The 20,894-nt window shown below is 45.9% G+C and overlaps 1 protein-coding gene across 1 annotated transcript in view; it reads left to right on the plus strand.

The window, feature by feature from the left end:
- psmd1 (proteasome 26S subunit, non-ATPase 1) overlaps positions 1–20,894 on the plus strand; it is a 164,178-nt gene that overhangs the window by 44,608 nt on the left and 98,676 nt on the right. The window lies entirely within an intron of this gene.

Genomic DNA, 20,894 nt, shown 5'->3' on the forward strand with positions numbered 1-20,894 from the left:
TTAAAGTGAACATGACTTCCTGTCCATATTTTGACACTGAAACCTTGAAGCCAATGTTGTGGTAAGCTAGGTTTGGCATCATGTGGAATTTGATGATCAGGACTCTTATAATCTCAATTTGATATTTCAACTACTTGCTTAATAAATTAGAAAACTACTAATTAAAATGGCTGGGTTATTGAAATTTTGAATGTTCTTTCTGAATAAAGCTGGATTTCACTCTGTTTACTAATGAATGTTAATTGGTACATATTTATTCCTCAAGTAAGAATAATACAAACTCAGTTTGATCCAGTAATTGTTCATTTTAATCAGCTTGCTTTGAAATCTGCCTAAGATGATCCAATGGATAACCTCAAAGTAAGTACAATGATAATGAATTTTTAAGATCTGATGAAGTGGGGACTTTATTTTTCACTTATGGTTAACTATCATTTATTGAAGGAGGGAACCGTTTGATGATCTGTCTTTTTACATTTTGGCAATGCTGGACTTCATGAATTTAAAACTGAGTTAGGAGCTGTGATAATTTGTGTAGTGATAGTTTACATTCCAGTCTGCCTGAATTCCCTTAGAGGGTATGGTGATGGCGTCTGATCTGATATGTTATTGCATAGTCCAGTCGTAACTTCAGACCACCTGAATATCAAATAATAAATGTCCAAGTGTTCTTGAGTAGGTGCCAGATGACTGTGTATTCTAAAAGTTTTGTGTAGAGAATTAAGGCTAAAAGAATCACGTTGTCACCACAAGTTTCAGTATTCTTGAAGGAGCTTGAGATTATTATTCATAAGATTGTTAGATCTCTCACTTCAACCCAGAAAAGTATTAAATTTTTTAAGCTCCTTACCGCTCCAAGTTATATTGGAGAACTTCTGAGAGAACAACTGAAGAAAATATTCTTTGTGTGACTTGGATTTTAAAAAAATCTTTTAAAAAAACTTGTAACAGTTCAACCGTTGTAATTTAATGGTGGCATCTGCTTTGAATAAGGTACTCAAGAAGCTTAGATTTGCATCTGCTGTGTTTTTAAAACCTGTGGTCTTTACCAAAAAGATCTGCTGAACAAAACTGAATCATCTTGAAGTTCACTTAACAATTCCATGTACAAAATGTGAAAGAAGAATCAGCCTACAGATCTTGAGTTCTGCATTAAAGCAGCTTATTTGGCTCACTAGGGTTTCAATTACCTCCTGTAAAGAAGTACACGTAATGGAGCAGGTTTGCAAACCTTTTGGAATCCCTTCGGCCTAATTATACTTGGAATACTTCCTTTCATTTTACTACCAAAACAGATTATGTTTTGCAAAATCAGTCTTCCCTTGCTGACATACTTCAATGTCCCCATATCTTCTAAAATTTAGATTTAAACAAACCAGTATCTATCCCTTTTCCTTCATATACTTCTGATGTCTTATTGATCCTTTGACATTGGTTGGTAGTTTCATTCAATTGTCTTTACCATTTGCTAGTGGAAATTACCAAATTAATTTGATCTTTACAAAAATAGACATTTCCCTAGTCAGCAAGTTAATCACCACAAAAACTCAAAAGAATCATTATGCTGTGCCTTTGAACAATGGGTGCCTTTAGTTTCATAAAAGAATTGTTGCTCTGTTTCTCTGGTTATGAATATGGTGGTCAATATGGTCGCCTTCCTTCATCCTAATTATGTTTGTTTTAAAGTCGCCAGGTAGGTACTGATCAAAGAGCCAATAGACCAGTTAGTTAGTTCAAAGTCAATACTATTTATTTACACACCCAGTTGTCATGATATTCAAACATATACATCGTAACACATACATAATGATAGACAGACCAACGGACCAATTAGCACACATAACATGACAGCCAATCACAGACAAGAGCAGACACCGTATAAGACAAGAAACACGACACTTCCTGGGCAGTCCATCTGGAGACGGCACAGGGCCAGGACCTCCTAGCAAGACACTCACACAGTCACAACGTGCTGAGTACCAAGTCTGATGTATAAATAGTTAGATGGAATAAAACTGCGTTGTACCAATCGCAACCGTGTTGGTTCGTCTGTACCTCCACACCCAACACCTCATGATACCAGGAGTGAATCGATACCTACCGGCAAATCTGCCATCCTGAGCCATGGACACCCGCAACAAACCACAGCCGTTGCAAGTCGCTGGGAACCTGGGCACAAATTGGAAGCTCTTCGAGCAACGCTTCGAACTCTGCATGCAAGCCAATGAAAAACAGGGCGCCTCGGACGAAACAAAGATTGCCATGCTCCTCACTGACGCAGGTCAGCACGCCATCGATGTATACAACTCCTTGGTGTTCGCGGAAGGTGAGAACAAAGCTAAGTATGACACGGTCCTCCTCAAGCTCGACAAGCACTTCAACGTTGAGGTCAACGAAAGCTTTGGGAGGTATGTCTTTCAGCAGCGCCTGCAAGGTAAGGATGAGCTCTTTCAGTCCTTCCTGACGCACCTCCTCATACTCCCGCAGTCCTGCGGTTACGACACCACCTCAGAGTCCATGATCCGGGACCAGATCGTTTTTGACGTTGCCTCCAGTGGCCTACGCCAGCAGCTTCTAAAATTTAAAGGCCTGACCTTAGCATCTGCAGTTGAAGCCTGTGTCCTGCATGAGAATGCGACTAGCCGATATGCCCAATTTCAGGCGACTGAATCGGCAAGGAGGGGGTCCTACGCGATCGAATCGGCAAGCCAGGCCGCCCACGAGGCTGAACGCGTCCAGGCAATCGAGTTTCTCGCGGCCCGGATGAGGGCGACCGTTTCGCGCGCTTTTTAAGGCCTCCCGTGTTTGTGCGCGCCAAAACCTACGGCAACACTGAGGGACGTGCTGCGCAGGCGCGCCCGACGCAAGACCGAACTGCGCATGCGCAGTGGCGTAACGAACACCATGACGTCATGACGTGCGGCAACTGTGGAGCTGCACATTTAAAAGGGCAATGTCCTGCAAAAACCCGACAATGCCTACGCTGTGGCAAGATGGGCCACTACGCTGCCTACTGTCGAGCGGCTCAACCTGTTGATCTTCCACATCTCCGACAACCTCGCAGGAACGTGCGAACCATTCAGCCTCCACATCACGACATCCAAACCGACGACACAGATGACCAAGACGCCTTCCGGGTTGCGGTCATTGATGTGAACCGGGTCAACACCATCAATCCGGGCGATGAATGGAGTGCCACCCTAACGGTCAACCGATCGCCGATCACTTTCCGCCTGGACACTGGCGCCTCCGCCAACCTCATAGCATGGTCAGCCTTCTACGCCATTAAGGTCAGACCACCAATCCAGCCATCCCGGTGCAAGATGGTCGACTACAACGGGAACGTTATCCCGGCCATGGGATCCTGCCAGCTCCATGTGACACACAACACACACACGGCCACACTCTCGCTCGAGATAGTTGGCTCATCGAAGGACTCCTTGCTGGGCGCACAGGCATGCAAGGTTCTCCACCTTGTGCAACGAATCCTCTCTCTCTCTCTCTCCAGATGGCATGCCTGACTTCTTCGATGCAGAGTTCTACGCACCGCTCCAATCGCTCCTCGCCCACAACCAGGAGGCATTCGAAGGCATGGGAACACTGCCATACACCTACCAAATTCGCCTCAAACCGGACACCATCCCGGTCATTCACGCACCTCGCAGGGTTCCTGCGCCACTTAAAGACCGCCTCAAGCAGCAGCTGCAGGATCTCCAGGACCAAGGGGTCCTATCCAGGGTCACGGAGCCCACGTCATGGGTCAGCTCCATGGTGTGTGTCAAGAAGCCCTCTGGCGAGCTCCGCATCTGTATTGACCCCGAAGACCTCAATAATAATATTATGAGGGAACATTATCCCATACCCAAACGGGAGGAGATCACCAGTCAAATGGCCCAGGTGAAGATATTCACGAAACTGGATGCTTCTAAAGGATTTTGGCAGATCCAACTGGACCCGTCCAGCCGAAAGCTATGTACCTTCAACACCCCTTTCGGCAGGTTCTGCTACAACCGGATGCCATTTGGCATCATCTCGGCATCCGAGGTCTTCCATAGAATCATGGAGCAGATGACGGAATGCATCGAAGGGGTGCGCGTATATGTGGACGATGTCATCATCTGGTCCACCACACCGCAGGAGCACATATATCGTCTCCAACGCGTTTTTGCCCGCATACGGGAAAACGGCCTGCACCTCAACCGAGCCAAGTGCTCCTTTGGCCAGACCGAGTTGTTGTTCCTGGGGGACCATATCTCCCGGTCAGGGGTCCGTCCGGATGCAGACAAGGTGAGCGCCATCACAGCCATGCCGCAGCCGGCCGACAAGAAGGCTGTCCTACGCTTCCTTGGCATGGTCAACTTCCTGGGGAAGTTCATTCCCAACCTTGCCTCCCACACGATGACTCTGCGCCACCTCGTCAGAAAATCCACAGAGTTCCAGTGGCAACACACGCACCAGCTGGAATGGGAGGAGCTCAAACGCAAACTCACTACGGTACCAGTGTTGGCGTTTTTTGACACGTCTCGTGCCACCAAAATCTCAACTGATGCCAGCCAATCCGGCATTGGAGCAGTGCTCCTGCAGAGGGATGACACGGCATCATGGGCCCCAGTGGCCTATGCATCGCGGGCCATGACCCCCACAGAGCAGCGCTACGCGCAAATCGAAAAAGAATGCCTGGGCTTGCTAACCGGTTTAGACAAGTTCCACGATTACGTCGATGGTCTTTCACGGTCGAAACTGACCACCGCCCCCTGGTCAGCATAATAAACAAAGACCTGAACGAGATGACCCCTCGCCTCCAGCGCATCCTACTTAAACTCAGGAGGTACGACTTCCAACTGGTCTACACTCCAGGGAAGGACCTCATCGTGGCGGATGCCCTATCCAGAGCAGTGAGCATGCCGCCAGATGCGGAGGGGTTCGTATGTCAGGTCGACGCACAGGTGGCTTTCACATCGGCCAATCTGCCAGCTACTGATGCACGTCTGGTCCACATTCGCCGTGAGACTGCGGCTGACCCCCTTATACAACGTGTGATGCGCCACATGACGGAAGGGTGGCTCAAGGGGCAATGCCCACTATTCTACAATGTACAAGACGACCTAGCCATCATTGCTGGTGTCCTTCTGAAGCTGGACCGGATTGTGATTCCGCACAGCATGCGCCAGCTGGTTCTCGACCAACTACATGAAGGCCACTTGGGGGTCGAGAAGTGCAGACGGAGGGCTCGAGGGGCGGTATACTGGCCGGGCATCAGTGACGATATTGCCAACATGGTGCTGAACTGTACAACCTGCCAAAGGTTTCAGCCGGCGCAACCTCCTGAGACGCTTCTGCCCCATGAGCTGGTGACGTCCCCCTGGGCGAAGGTGGGTGTCGACCTATTTCACGCACTCGGCATGGACTATGTCATCATAGTTGACTACTTCTCAAACTACCCCAAAGTCATACGCCTGCACGATTTGACGTCGTCTGCTGTCATCAGGGCCTGCAAAGACACCTTTGCTCGCCACGGCATTCCGATGACTGTCATGTCGGACAATGGGCCCTGTTTTGCCAGCCATGAATGGTCGTCATTTGCTGCTTCGTATGGCTTCGCACACGTGATGTCCAGCCTTCTGCATCCCCAGTCCAATGGAAAGGCGGAGAAGGGCGTTCACATTGCCAAGTGGCTCCTCTGCAAGGCTGCTGCTGTCGGGTCGGACTTCTACCTCGCCCTGCTGGCCTATCGCTCGGCCCCACTCGCCACTGGTCTCTCACCAGCACAGCTGCTGATGGGTCGCGCCCTCAGAACCACTGTGCCTTCCATCCTGGCACCAACAATAGACCATGCTCCGGTACTGCATAGGATGCAACTGCAGCGCGATCGCCAGAAGAGATCGTACGACATCCGGGCAACTGATCTTCCCTCCCTGGCCCCTGGAGACAACGTCCGCATCCGCCTTCCAGACGGTGGCTGGCCAGCACCTGCCGAAGTTCTCCCGACGCGTGGCTCCCCGCTCGTTCCTGGTACGTATGCCGGATGGATCCGTGCGTAGGCGCAATCGCCGAGCCCTTCGCTTACTTCCACGCTCGCAACGGGACCCTACACAGATGCCGTGTCCTCCACTGGTTCCTGATAGTGACTTTGTGGAGCTGCCATATACCATGCCCCTTCTGTCGCCGCCCATGGCCAGGCTCGCACCTCAGCCGGTGGTTCTCGACCCACCCTTGAGGCGGTCAACCCGAATTCGTCGCCCACCTACTAGACTGGACTTATGAGACTGCTCACACGTCAAACTTTTGCAACCACTGTTTTATAACATGTCAATGTTTTATCGTTACAGGCCTCGTTTGATCGTTCCAAATTTCCACGTTCTTTTCTTATGGTACAACCTCGTTAGCATGTCACACCTGACATCGCCCCTTGTATATAGTTAAGCCCCATGTACATGATGTAAATATTACACGCACACACACACACACACCTTTAGCTGCACTCAGGACACATTTATATTTATAACCACGTAGGCACATAATCTTGTAAAAAAGGGGGGATGTCATGATATTCAAACATATACATCATAACACATACATAATGATAGACGGACCAATTAGCGCGCACAACACGACAGCCAATCACAGACAAGAGCAGACACCGTATAAGACAAGAAACACGACACTTCCTGGGCAGTCCATCTGGAGACGGCACAGGGCCAGGACCTCCTAGCAAGACACTCACAGTCACAACGTGCTGAGTACCACGTCTGATGTATAAATAGTTAGATGGAATAAAACTGCGTTGTGCCAATCGCAACCGTGTTGGTTCGTCTGTACCTCAGAGCACCCAACACCTCAACAGTAAGATCTACTCCTGCACAACAGTACTACAAACTAAACTATCTCTAACGCTAACGCCTATACTTAACTTCCTCTCAGTCAGAGGAACAATGGCCGTTGTTCGGATCTGAGGTTGTTGGGTTCGAAGTGGTACAGGAGAACAGCTAAGGTCGTCCGTCTGGTAGCGAGCGTTGACCTTGAACTTACTTGCTTCTGGTGCTGCTGGTGGATGGGTCTCTGCGCTGTGAGAGCCGAGTCCAAGAGCACGATTCTCTCGTGGGGATTCCTTCTTATACCCGGAGGGGCTTCGCGCACTTTTAGGCGGGCCTCAAACTTGGCCCCAATTAAATGGGCCGCTTCTCGATCACTGGTATTGATCTTGACCAATAATGGGGTGGGTGCCCTGATGGCTGGGCGTGTCTTTGGTGGCCGTTGGTCTGGCTTTGTTTATGCTTTCGGTTGGGGGAACTGGCGCCGGGATGTCTGAAACAGTATCGGTTGCTTGAGTGTCTTTCCTTTGTTCCCGGAGATGGGCCATCAATATGTTAATTGACCGATAGTTTCAATTCCGTCTGGGAGCTGTTTCTCCAATATGCATACAGGCTCTGTGCCTGCTTGATTTCCTAACATTGTCCACAGTTCCCTACATTCTTTGCGAGCGTCCATTTTGTATTCTGGAAGTGGCCATCCCATATGGCTACAGAATGAATTAAGTTTTATTAAAGAATAAATTTTGCAATATTTGCACAATATAAAATGCTCAAATACATAAATCAACAGGGGATAATATAAGCTTTCATATGTGAAGGCAAATTATATGACTGCAGATCACTATCTAGAACCTTAAAGTGACACCAAATACTTAAAGTGCTGAATGCTGTTACGACATTTGTACAGCACAAAAGTTGCATTTTAATTGCATAGGAAGACTTGAAACCATTAATACCAATTGTGCAGTAATAAAGGTAGAGTCACCATCGTCCCAGATGACCATAGGCTGCTTTCCCCTTTGAGGGGGAGAGCTGATTGGTGGCGATGTAACCCGAGGATCACCACACCTCAGGCGAGGGGCAAGGTTGAGAAGGCTGGGCCTTCATGAACACCCTCAGCCAGTACAGGAATTGAACCCCCACTGCTGGCCTTGCTCTGCATCACAAACCAGCTGGCTAGCCAAGTAAGCTAAACCGGCCCCCCTGTGCAGTAATAGCTAGAGAATCATTATGTTATGCATTTGAACAATGGGATGCCTTTAGTTTTTCAGTGCTCCTGACACCAGCCTAGCTGCCATCTGTTTATGAAAAGGCTATTCAAAAGCGCAGGAGAGAAAATATGAGGAATAGTGTGTTGTCTTCCCTAACCCCACAAATTAACCCTCTAGGATGCGGTGTCCCTCTGGTGCATGCCGTCAATCACCACCATTGTGTGGTATGGCCTATGCTGGAATTCTCTTACTAAACCACTCTGCCTCTCTACTTTCTCTTTTGACTTTGTTAAAGCCAAGATTTTCGTCTTCTCCTCCACCCAATAGTATGACTTTAGGCTCTATGTTCGTTTTTTGATTATGCCTTTGTGTGATACGTAGCGATGTTTTTCATCTGGCACAAGAGTAACATTCGCTTGGGTTTCAGGGAATGGTTGCCACCTGGCTGACTTCTGTGAAGAATATGTCTGGCATTAGGTTATGTAAATCTCAAAAAAACATTCTTTATCTGCAACCGAAACCCAAAAATTTTCCACAGAGTGGAAAATGATGACTTAACAAAGTCTCACTGTGTTAAATGACTACGTGATGGTAATATTCAAGAGGTGTTACAGCTTTCACACATGAACCATTTTTTCCCCATCAATTCTGAAAGAACGACTGTTCAGATTATGAACCTGGTATACTGAGAAATATTGAAAAATATTGCTGAACATCTAAAATAAATAGGCTTCCTCCACAATATTTCTATTGAATACAACTTGAATTCAAAAACTATGCGAAAGGCACATGCTCATAAATTAATTGGAAGGAACGTTACAATAATAATTAACTGAGGAGGTAACTTCATATTGAAGCATTGCATATTGATCCTTTCTCTTCTCAATACCGATTTATTTTGGAAGGTATTGAATAAATGGCTGAGATTTAACACTTGATAGGTTGTGATGGAGAGGCTTTCTGGAATATTCCGCGAGACTTTAGGGATGGAAAGCTATCAAGTGACCTATTGCGAGAAACAAGAGGAGTATTATGCAAGTCACTAGGAAGTTTTGAGTTTATCATTAACTTTTCTACTGAAATAAATGGGCAGTTCACAAGTCACAGAATGCCTGATGCAAGTGGGGAGCAGTGATATCTTTGGTAGAACATGATTATCAATACATTTAATAGACCAGTTGCTGTAGGTTAGTAAATGGAAAATTCCTGCTATTGTTATCCAACTAGAAAGTATTTGTGCACGAAAAGTGTTTGCTCTTAATATTATTCATTGACAACACTTGCGGCCTATACATGTAGAGTCGCAATGATGGTATGGCCATTAGTCCATATGAATTGTCGAAGTAAAATAAATTACAGGGCCAATGAGGTCTGAAATTAATCTCTCATTCAATCTTCTCAGTTACTCGGTATTGAAAACCTCTTTTAACTGTATAACTACTGATCTAAAATAAATAACCAAAGGATTAATTACAAAGCTTGGGGTGTAAAACACAAAGGACAATTAGAATGGTTTTAATGGGAGACTTATTTTTCAGATTGCGTTGCTCCTGTAAATAGGGCGTTTTAAAAATGTGTAATGTATCACCTTTAAACAAGCTGTAAGCTATTTATATTGTTTGAGTTCGATTGGATGTAACAGGATACCTGATATTAAATTTAATGTTAATAGGTCGGTACTGGTCAGGCAGACTGATAATAATTATCTCTGTTTACGGGAATTATCCTGAAAGGTGCCTTGACTCTTGTTGAAAATTATTAAATGCCACTCTTTTCTCGCCCATCCCCTGTTTTTTTTAGCAAAAGTGAATATCCAAGAAATTTCTGTGATGCTTAGTAAGTAAGTGGATTGTCATTGTGCTTCATGTTGTTAATGGATCAGGGAGAGAGAACATATGATCAACTTTACAGTGATACATAGAGTAAGAGAATAAAATCTGCCAACTCATGTCATTCCATCCTTTTCCCCCCCTCAAACGTTTTTATTTTTAAATGAAAGTTTAAATGTGTGTAAATTAGTTTATTTTTTGCCTAGTGAGATTGTGGAAATGATCCAATGTCACTTAAAATGGTCTTACCATTTTGGGTCCTGACTACATTTTCAGAAGGAAATGATAAACTGGGTTTTCTAAACTTCCTATAGCGAATCGCGGATTTAAATTTTAAATAAATGCGGTCATCTCCCTCCAAAACAGGTATACCGAATGGTATGTTGTTTCCCAGGTGCATGGGTCAGGGATGTCTCAGATCGGCTGCAGAACATTCTGAAGGGGGAGGATGAACAGCCAGTTGTCGTGGTGCATATAGGCACCAATGATATAGGTAGAAACGAGATGAGGTCCTACAAGCAGAATTTAGGGAGTTAGGAGCCAAGTTTAAAAAGTCAGACCTCCCGAGGTAGTAATCTCAGGATTGCTACCAGTGCCACGTGGTAGTCAGAGTAGAAATGAAAGAATAGGCTGGATGAATGCGTGGCTTGAGAGATGGTGCAGGAGGGAGGGGTTCAGATTTTTGGGACATTGGGACCGGTTCTGGGGGAGGTGGGACTACTACAAATTGGACGGTCTACACCTGGGCCGGACTGGAACCAATGTCCTTGGGGGTGCTTTTGCTAATGCTGTTGGGGAGGGTTTAAACTAATGTGGCAGGAGGATGGGACCCAAATGAGGAGGTTAGTGGACAGTAAGGAGGTAGTAACTAAAGCCTGTAAGGAACTCGATCATGAAGTCAGCGTGACTAAGGGGAAGTGTAGCCAGGGAGCAGATGATGAACGCAAAGGGACTGGTGGTCTGAGGTGCATTTGTTTTAATGCAAGAAGTGTAGTAGGTAAGGCAGATGAACTTAGGGCTTGGATTAGTAGCTGGGAGTATGATGTTATTGCTATTACTGAGACTTGGTTGGGGGAAGGGCATGATTGGCAACTAAATATCCCAGGATATCGATGCTTCAGGCGGGATAGAGAGGGAGGTAAAAGGGGTGGAGGAGTTGCATTATTGGTCAGAGAGGATATCACAGCTGTGCTGAAGGAGGGCACTATGAAGGACTCTAGCAGTGAGGTGATATGGGCAGAGCTCAGAAATAGGAAGGGTGCGGTAACAATGATGGGGCTGTACTACAGACCTCCCAACAGCGAGCGTGAGATAGAGGTACAAATATGTAAGCAGATTATGGAAAGATGTAGGAGCAACAGGGTGGTGGTGATAGGAGATTTTAATTTTCCCAACATTGACTGGGATACACTTAGTGTCAGAGGTCTAGATGGAGCAGAATTTGTAAGGAGCATCCAGGAGGGTTTTCTAGAGCAGTATGTAAATAGTCCAACTCGGGAAGGGGCCATACTGGACCTGGTGTTGGGGAATGAGCCTGGCCAGGTGGTTGAAGTTTCAATTGGGGATTACTTTGGGAATAGTGATCACAATTCCGTAAGTTTTAGAATACTCATGGACAAAGACGAGAGTGGTCCTAAAGGAAGAGTGCTAAATTGGGGAAAGGCCAACTGTACCAAAATTCGGCAGGAGCTGGGAAATGTGGATTGGGAGCAACTGTTTGAAGGTAAATCCACATTTGATATGTGGGAGGCTTTTAAAGAGAGGTTGATTAGAGTGCAGGACAGATATGTCCCTGTGAAAATGAGGGATAGAAATGGGAAGATTAGGGAACCATGGATGACAGGTGAAATTGTGAGACTAGCTAAGAGGAAAAAAGGAAGCATACATAAGGTCTAGGCGACTGAAGACAGACGAAGCTTTGGAAGAATATCGGGAATGTAGGACCAATCTGAAACGACGAATCAAGAGGGCTAAAAGAGGTCATGAAATATCTTTAGCAAACAGGGTTGAGGAAAATCCCAAAGCCTTTTATTCATGTATGAGGAGCAAGAGGGTAACTAGAGAAAGGGTTGACCCACTCAAGGACAAAGGAGGAAAGTTGTGCGTGGAGTCAGAGAAAATGGGTGAGATTCTTAAACGAGTACTTTGCATCGGTATTCACCGAGGAGAGGGACATGACGGCTGTTGAGGTTAGGGATAGATGTTTGATTACTCTAGGTCAAGTCGGCATAAGGAGGGAGGATGTGTTGGGTATTTTAAAAGGCATTAAGGTGGACAAGTCCCCAGGTCCGGATAGGATCTATCCCAGGTTACTGAGGGAAATGAGAGAGGAAATAACTGGGGCCTTAACGGATATCTTTGCAGCATCCTTGAACACGGGTGAGGTACCGGAGGACTGGAGAATTGCTAATGTTGTCCCCTTGTTTAAGAAGGTTAGCAGGGATAATTCAGGTAATTATAGACCGGTGAGCCTGACGTCAGTGGTAGGGAAGCTGCTGGAGAAGATACTGAGGGATAGGATCTAATCCCATTTCGAAGAAAATGGGCTTATCAGTGATAGGTAACATGGTTTTGTGCAGGGAAGGTCATGTCTTACCAACTTAATAGAATTCTTTGAGGAAGTGACAAAGTTGATTGCTGAGGGAAGGGCCATAGATGTCATATACATGGACTTCAGTAAGGCATTTGATAAGGTTCCCCATGGTAGGCTGATGGAGAAAGTGAAGTCTCATGGGGTCCAAGGTGTACTAGCTAGATGGATAAAGAACTGGCTGGGCAACAGGAGACAGAGAGTAGTAGTGGAAGGGAGTTTCTCAAAAGGAGAACTGTGACCAGTGGTGTTCCACAGGGATCCGTGCTTGGATCACTGTTGCTTGTGATATACATAAATGATCTGTGGAAGGTATAGATGGTCTGATTAGCAAGTTTGTAGATGACACTAAGATTGGTGGAGTAGCAGATAGTGAAGGGGACTGTCAGAGAATACAGCAGAATATAGATAGATTGGAGAGTTGGGCGGAGAAATGGCAGATGGAGTTCAATCCGGGCAAATGCGAGGTGATTCATTTTGGAGGATCCAATTCAAGCGCAAACTATATGGCAAATGAAAAAGCCCTGGGGAAAATTGATGTACAGAGAGATCTGGGTGTTCAGGTCCATTGTACCCTGAAGGTGGCTGCGCAGGTCGATAGTGGTCAAGAAGACATACGGCATGCTTTCCTTCATCGGAGGGGGTATTGAGTACAAGAGTTGGCAGGTCATGTTACAGTTGTATAAGACTTTGGGTTGGCCACATTTGGAATACTGCGTACAGTCCTGGTCGCTACATTACCAAAAGGATGTGGATGCTTTGGAGAAGGTGCAGAGGAGGTTCACCAGGATGTTGCCTGGTATGGAGGGCGCTAGCTATGAAGAGAGGTTGAGTAGATGAGGATTATTTTCATTAGAAAGACTGAGGTTCAGGGGGGACCTCATTGAGGTCTACAAAATCATGAGGTATAGACAGGGTGGATAGCAAGATGCTTTTTCCCAGAGTGGGGGACTCAATTACTAGGGGTCACGAGTTCAAGGTGAGAGGGGAAAAGTTTAAGGGAGATATGCGTGGAAAGTTCTTTACGCAGAGGGCGGTGGGTGCCTGGGACACATTGCCGCCGGAGGTGGTAGAGGCGGCCACGATAGTGTCATTTAAGATATATCTTGACATACATGAATGGGCAGGGAGCAGAGGGATACAGATCCTTAGCAAATAGGCGACAGTTTTAGATAGAGGATCTGGATCGGCACAGGCTTGGAGGGCCGAAGGGCCTGTTCCTGTACTGTAATTTTTCTTTGTTCTTTGTTCTTTCAACTGCAACAGTTCAGCCTGATTTAATAGTCAGGTTATTATATAGAATGAGGTTTTATTACATAAAGTCTTCAGGTCAGAGCAGCCAGATTTACATTATACAAAACGTGTACAGTTTCACTTTTGGTGATGTTCTCCTTCCCAAGCTGTAATTTGTTTGCGTGCCACTTTAATAGACCTATTATAAGACTTTAATTATGGCATATGTCACAAATAAGAATGAATAAAGTAGGAAATGTACAGCTTAAGGCAGTTAGAAAACTAGCAATGCAAAATTACTATAAGCTTATAAAAACAATCAGTTCTGAATGAGGGGGGTTAAAGCAGTGATGAACCAAGTAAATCTCTCAAAATGCTTTTTTTTTTGTTCTGAGTAACTGAGATTTCTATTACTCAAAATAATAAATTTATGCACTAAATTGTATTTTAATACCATCATTTGAATAGTTTACCATGAGGTCCAGGTTTCCCTCAATATTTTTCTCCAGAATAGCAGGAGAGTTATTTCTTTTTTATAAATTTAGAGTACGCAATTCATTTTTCCAATTAAGGGGCAATTTAGGGTGGCCAATCCACCTACCCTGCACCTCTTTGGGTTGTGGGGGCGAAACCCACGCAAAAACGGGGAGAATGTGCAAACTCCACACGGCCAGTGACCCAGAGCCGGGATTGAACATGGGACCTCGGCGCTGTGAGGCAGCAATGCTAACCACTGCACCACCGTACTGCCCTAATTAGGAGAGGTATTAACCACACTATATCTTTCCAGCATAGATAGTTCGACACATTGTGTAACCTCCATAGATAAATGATTTCTGAGCTCAAGTTAAAGTGCATCTCCCCTCAGACTGCAAACATTTGTAAATTTATCTGCCTCTTTCAAATGACTTTGAAACAAACTGGAGATTGAACTTTCAGGTAAATGTTGCATTAGAATATTAACTGCTCGTTTTCTGAGATCTCCTCTCAAAACTTCTACACAGCACATGACATTGAACAATGGTTTACTTTGTTATAACAGAAATCCAGACACGTTTATCAAACATGTATTTCTTTCCTTGGGAAAGGTGAAATTTTTGTTTTTCCAAACTATTTAAGTCGAGGGAGAAGATAAATTAGAATTCCAGATTGACTGATATCACGTGGCAAGCTTTTCTTTCCATTTTTGTTTCAAATCCAGTTTTAAAATCATTCTTTGAAAAAGACACTAAAGGCATAAACATTTAATGAGGTACTTTTTTGTAGAAATATGTGCCAAACTCTGTCAGAAAAACATGAATCACATAACTCTTGAGGCAAGAGTTAGCTGAAAGCAAAAAGCAATGGGGCAAACCGCGCGAGTGGACCCGAGTATGGCGGAGCAGCCCCAGTGGACTGAAAGGGGTTCTTAATTCAGATACTGGCATTCATTCTCTCAAGCAGTCTAATTACCATCTTGAAAGAAATTCACTTCCATTTCCCGATGTTGAGAGCAGTAATGTAACTTAAGAATGTAAAATATAATATTCTTTTGATTTGGACTGGATTTTAAAGCCATGTGTACTTGTTCAATTTCTCCAAAGATAAACTAAGTTAACCCTGAAACAAGTTGGATCCCAATCGTAAGTTGATTTATTCCACAATAGGTAAATTACACAGAACAATGAAAGTCACTTGAGACAATCACTGCAATTTCTGTTCATGCACTGTTGCAAGAAAAAAATAGGATGCAGGAATACCAGACAAGCCTAAATAAAAACAAAATACTGTGGATACTGGAAACCTGAAAGAAAAACAGAAAGAGTTGGAAGAAGCATCATATTGGACTCCACCTTTACTCTGTTTCTCTCTCCACTGATGTTGCCAGACCTGCTGGGTTTTTCCAGCACTTTCTTTGTTGTAATAATTTTAAATTGGCCAATTCTTTTTTTCCCAATAAAGGGGCAATTTAGCGTGGTGAGACTTGTGCAAACACGGGGGAATGTGCAAACTCCACACGGACAGTGATCCGGGGCCGAGATTGAATCTGGGTCCTCAGTGGTGTGAGTTTCCAGCACTTTCTGCTTTTATACCAGTCCAAACTGACGTTACCTAAATCAGCTGCAGCTCAGTCTCTCTGTACTGTGACCTAGTGCCCAGCCTTCTGTTACACAGATTCTATGTGTCTGTGTTCTGATTTCTACATGCCTGTCACAGAAGCTCCAACTAGTGAATCAAAAAAGATTTCCAACACACACATGTGAAATGTGCTCGAATAAGCAATCGCAATTAACACATTTTCTATTATTTGGCTTGCTTGAGAATAGCCTCCTTTGAGGTAAATACCATTTATTGCATACTAATGCACAACTTAGTATAGGGCTGTTTTGGAAAGCTAACTCGTCTTTAGGCAAACTTTTACTGAAGTACATTTTAGCTTACCCTTTTATTTATTGATTCTTTGCATGAAAAATATGATGAAAGATAATTGTGATAGTTCAAGGACAGTTTGGACCCCATTCTCCTTGCTCCTAATTCCTCTCTGGCTCTGACATTCCTTCTGCGGATCCCAACCGTGGTAATGAATCATAGAAAGGTTACAGCACCGAAGGAAGCCATTCAGCCCATCTTGTCCATGCCAGCCACGCTCTATGCTTCCAGATCTTCAGATTAGTTGGTGCTTCCAGAATAAATGGCTCTGTCCGGTAATAACAAGTTAATTAAGTAAAAACGAAACATGCTGGAAATACTCTGGCTTGGCAGCATCTATGAAAAGAGAAGCAGAGTTAACATTTCAGATTGGTGACCCTTCATGAGACTGGGTTAGCAAACTCAAACATTAACAATTGGTGCGATTCTCTGGCTGCGGTGCGCACAAGGGAGAGTGCGGCGCAGTCAGTGAATGCCAGGAAAGGCTTCTAGTGAGCCTCCTGACAGCCTCCGCGCCTCTCAAGATTCTCCGGAGTCCCGCAAGAGAAACCCCGCCCAAAATTGGTGGGACCGAATGACACTCCCGGAAATGGGTTGTAAACCTACTTACAATCTACCGGCGCAGGATCCTCCAGCCTCACTCGATTCTTCGCCTTCCCAGAGAGGCTGCAGCCGGGTGCCGATTAGTGCTGGCCCACACAAACGTGGACCAGGAGGAACGGCACCCAGGGGGTTTCCTGGGCCACCGCAGACCCCTGAGTGGTCAGGGTAAATGCAGGGTGGCTCCCTGGCCCTCCCACTGGAATACGGGCACCTTGGCACTGCCCAGCTGCCACCTTGGCTGCTACCCTGGCACTGTCAAGGTGACCGGATGGCACTGCCAAGCCAGCAGGAGCACTGCCTGGGTGACGGTGGCACTGCCAAGGGTCAGGGCGGCGAGGGGTTCATGCCAATAAAACGAGGGTGGAGGGTGGTTTGAAGGGTGGGGGTGTGAAGAGCAGGGAAGGAGGGGCCTCTGGGAGGTTGGGTGAGTGATTGGGTGGGGGGGTCCTAGAAGGGAGAGGATGCTGTAAGAGGGCGTCGGGGGCATGAAGAGGAGGGGGAGGATCTCCAGGGACCGCTTAGTGGGGTAGTGTTCATGTGTGCGGGGGGTGACATTGCCCATGGATGGGGGTATGGGGGAACCACAAGTTCACTTGCCGATCAAAATGGTGGCCCGATCACAGAGTTCACCTCCCTAGTGCTAAAAAAATTCGAAGTGCAGGCTAGACCGGTGAGAAATTCCCCAGGGCCCAAAAAAGTGGTTTAAGTGTCATTGAATAGTGGTGGGGAACTCGGCGGCAGAGCCAGCAGGAAACTCCCTGAAAAACACGCCACAAATTAACTTAAAAATTTTGGGGGAGAATCGCGCCCTCTATCTCTCGCCACAGATATTAAAAGACTTACCGGGTATTGCCAGTATTTTCTGGTGGGGCTTCTCTCCAGATTTTCAGCATCTGCAGTACCTTTCTCTTGTATTAATGAGTCCATGTCTGGGAACATAAACCTTTGTTCTTGGTGAAATTTTTTGACAATGAGCAATTTCAAAGAATGTTGGTACGTGCGTGGGAGTGTATGTATTTAAAATAATTTTCTCTTTTAATTTGCCTTGTCCTCCATTGTACAAAAATGTTAGAATATCGCTTTCTCATGTATTCACTTAAGTTTTCATTCCCACATACTGTACACTTGCGGCACAGTGGTTAGCACTATTGCTTCACAGCGTCAGGATGCGAGTTTGATTCTGGCCTTGGGTCACTGTGTGGGTTCGTACAATCTCACCGTGTCAGCGTGGGTTTCCTCCTCGTGCTCCGGTTTCCTCCCACAGTCCAAAGCTGTGCAGGTTAGGTGGATTGGCCATGCTAATTTCATGTCCAAAGATTAGGTGGGGTTACGGGGATAGGGTGGGGGTGCTCTTTCAGAGGGATATAAATAGAACAGTAGAGCACAGAACCGGCCCGCTCCTTTCCAATTTCTAACTTCAGCCCATATTACCTCAGTAGGCAGATCCCCCTCAAACTGCCTTTCTGCAGCCGTTAAAATATCCTTGATTGGCAATGCTACTCCTCCACCTCTTTTACCACCTTCCCTACTCTTACTGAAACATCTATACCCCGGAACTTCCAACAACCATGCCTGTCCCTGTTCTAACCATGTCTCCGTAATGGCCACAACATCGTAGTCCCAAGTACCAATCAACGCTTCAAGTTCACCTCCCTTATTCCAGATGCTCCTTGCATTGAAGTAGACACACTTCAACCCACCTTCCTGTCTGCCGGTACACTCCTGCGACCTTGGTACCCTCCTCAGTGCCTCACTTCTCTCAACACTGGCTTCTGGACTACAGCTCGTTTTTCCATCCACCTGACAAATTAGTTTAAACCCCTCCGAAGAGCCGTAGCAAATTTCCCTCCCAGGATATTGGTGCCCCTCTAGTTCAGGTGCAAACCGTCCTGTCTGTACAGGTCCCATCTTCCCCAGAATGTGCTCCAATTATCCACGTAACTGAAACCCTCCCTCCTACACCATCCCTGCAGCCACGTGTTTATCTGCACTCTCTCCCTGTTCCTCAACTCGCTAGCACGTGGCACCGGCAATAAACCAGAGATGACAACATGGTTTGTCCTGGCTCTCAGCTTCCACCCTAGCTCCCTAAATTCCGGTTTTAAATCCCTGTCCCTACTCTTACCTATGTCGTTGGTACCGAAGTGTACCTCGACTTGTGACTGTTCCCCTTCCTCCTTAAGGATTCTGAAAACACGGTCTGAGACATCACGGACCCTGGCACCCGGGAGGCAATATACCATCCGTGAGTCTCTTTCGTTGCCACAGAACTGTCTATCTGTCCCTCTAACTATCGAGTCCCCAATAACTATTGCTCTCCTCCTCTCCCCCTTCCCTTCTGAGCCACAGGGACGGTGTAGAAGGGACTTTAGTTGGCGGATTAGCTGCCTTGTATTATTTTAATCAACTGCTTGACTATATTTCATGGAAATAGGCACTTAGCGAAGCATGATGGATATATAGCCTTATTTTTAGTCAAAAAGTTCGAAGTTCTGTATGAAACAGTCAGAAGGTCACACCATGTAAACAGGCGTACAGCTGCACATTGTTTTGCTTAGGCGAGGAACTCAAGGCCTGTTATTAAACTTTGCTCGCTTTCTGTCTCCTTGTTTAATCTCAAGAATGCCTCTCTGTCCTAGATATTGCTTATGATATTATATAAATTACTCGCCTTACCTTTGTAAAGCAGGGACATTTGGAAAGACTGCAGTCATTCTAATTCCCTCCACGAACTTCGTGTTAAATACAGGACCTTATGCGAAAACTCGAAGTGCTGACTATTTTTTTTCTTCAACAGACGGATTCCGTGCTGGAGATCCGGTCACCATGGCTTACCATTGGTAGGCCGTCCCCCTCAACAGTATCCAAAGCGGTATACTTGTTACTGAGGGGAATGACCACAGGGGATCCCTGTACTGACTGCTTCCTCCCAGCCACTCTCACCGTCACCCATCTATCTTCATTCTTCGGAGTAACTACATCCCTGAAGCTACTATCTGTGACCACCTCTGCCTCCCGAATTATCCGAAGTTCATCCAGCTCCAGCTCCAGCTCCAGCTCCAGTTCCCTAACGCGGTTTCTGAGGAGCTGGAGATGGGTGCACTTCCCACAGGTGAAATCAGCAGGGACAGTGACAAAACAGATTATGGATAGGTGTGGAGGTCTCAGGGTAGTTGTCATGGATGACTTTAACTTTCCAAATATTGACTGCAACTGTACATGACCCTCACCTCAAACATTGTGCAGGAGGAAAATTGCACTGCCTTCCCTGCCATCCCCCCTAGCTAACTTGCAGATTAAAAACAAGAAAAGAAAGAAAGAGCTTACCTGATATTCACTCACCCCCTTAGGTTAGAGGAGGTGGAAGGGTGGGGGAAACTACAAGTGTAGTGTCTCTGGTTTAGCAACTGCCCAACTTAAATACAGGTAAAAATAAAACACTTAAGCACCTACCTGATTCCCAAGCTGCACTCTGGCTCCCTCCCTCTCTCCCGCTCCCGGAAATGAAGGCCGCTGGAACCTGGGGGTAAGTTTAAGCACCTACCTGATTCCCAAGCTGCACTCCGGCTCCCTCTCTCTCTCCCGCTCCCGGAAATGAAGGCCGCTGGAACCAGGGGGTAAGTTTAAGCACCTAGCTGATTCCCAAGCTGCACTCCGGCTCCCTCTCTCTCTCCTGCTCCCGGAAATGAAGGCCACTGGAACCTGGGGGTAAGTTTAAGCACCTACCTGATTCCCAAGCTGCACTCCGGCTCCCCCTCTCTCTCTCTCTGGTGCAGAAACAATGGGCCGAAGGGGCTCCTTCTGCATCTGGTGATTCTGTGTTCTAATTCTATGTTCTCTGTACGCTGAAAGCTAAACCTATAGTAGAGTGGCATGAAACACCACACAAATCGTCCTGTCCCAACCGTTTCCTGGTGTGTTTAACATGAAACAAAAAGCTTTTGGGCTGACTGTACGCTAGAAATTGCGAAGTTCGAAATGACAAAGTTGGAGTCCAGAAAGAAACCCAATGTATCTATCTGCAAGCAGCTTGTAATGCATATGTACCCTGGAAGTATGAAATATGTAAACTTAGCTTAATTAAACAAAAATATTATTTGTATAATAAATCAAAGGAGTAATAGTTTTCAAAATTGGTTTCAAAGGAGGACCGTGATACCCTCCTCCTACCTGGGACAGGAACCTTGACTGCTGTTCATTCAGTAAC

This window comes from Scyliorhinus torazame, chromosome 14, assembly GCF_047496885.1.
Source record: "Scyliorhinus torazame isolate Kashiwa2021f chromosome 14, sScyTor2.1, whole genome shotgun sequence".
Classification (NCBI taxonomy): domain Eukaryota; kingdom Metazoa; phylum Chordata; class Chondrichthyes; order Carcharhiniformes; family Scyliorhinidae; genus Scyliorhinus; species Scyliorhinus torazame.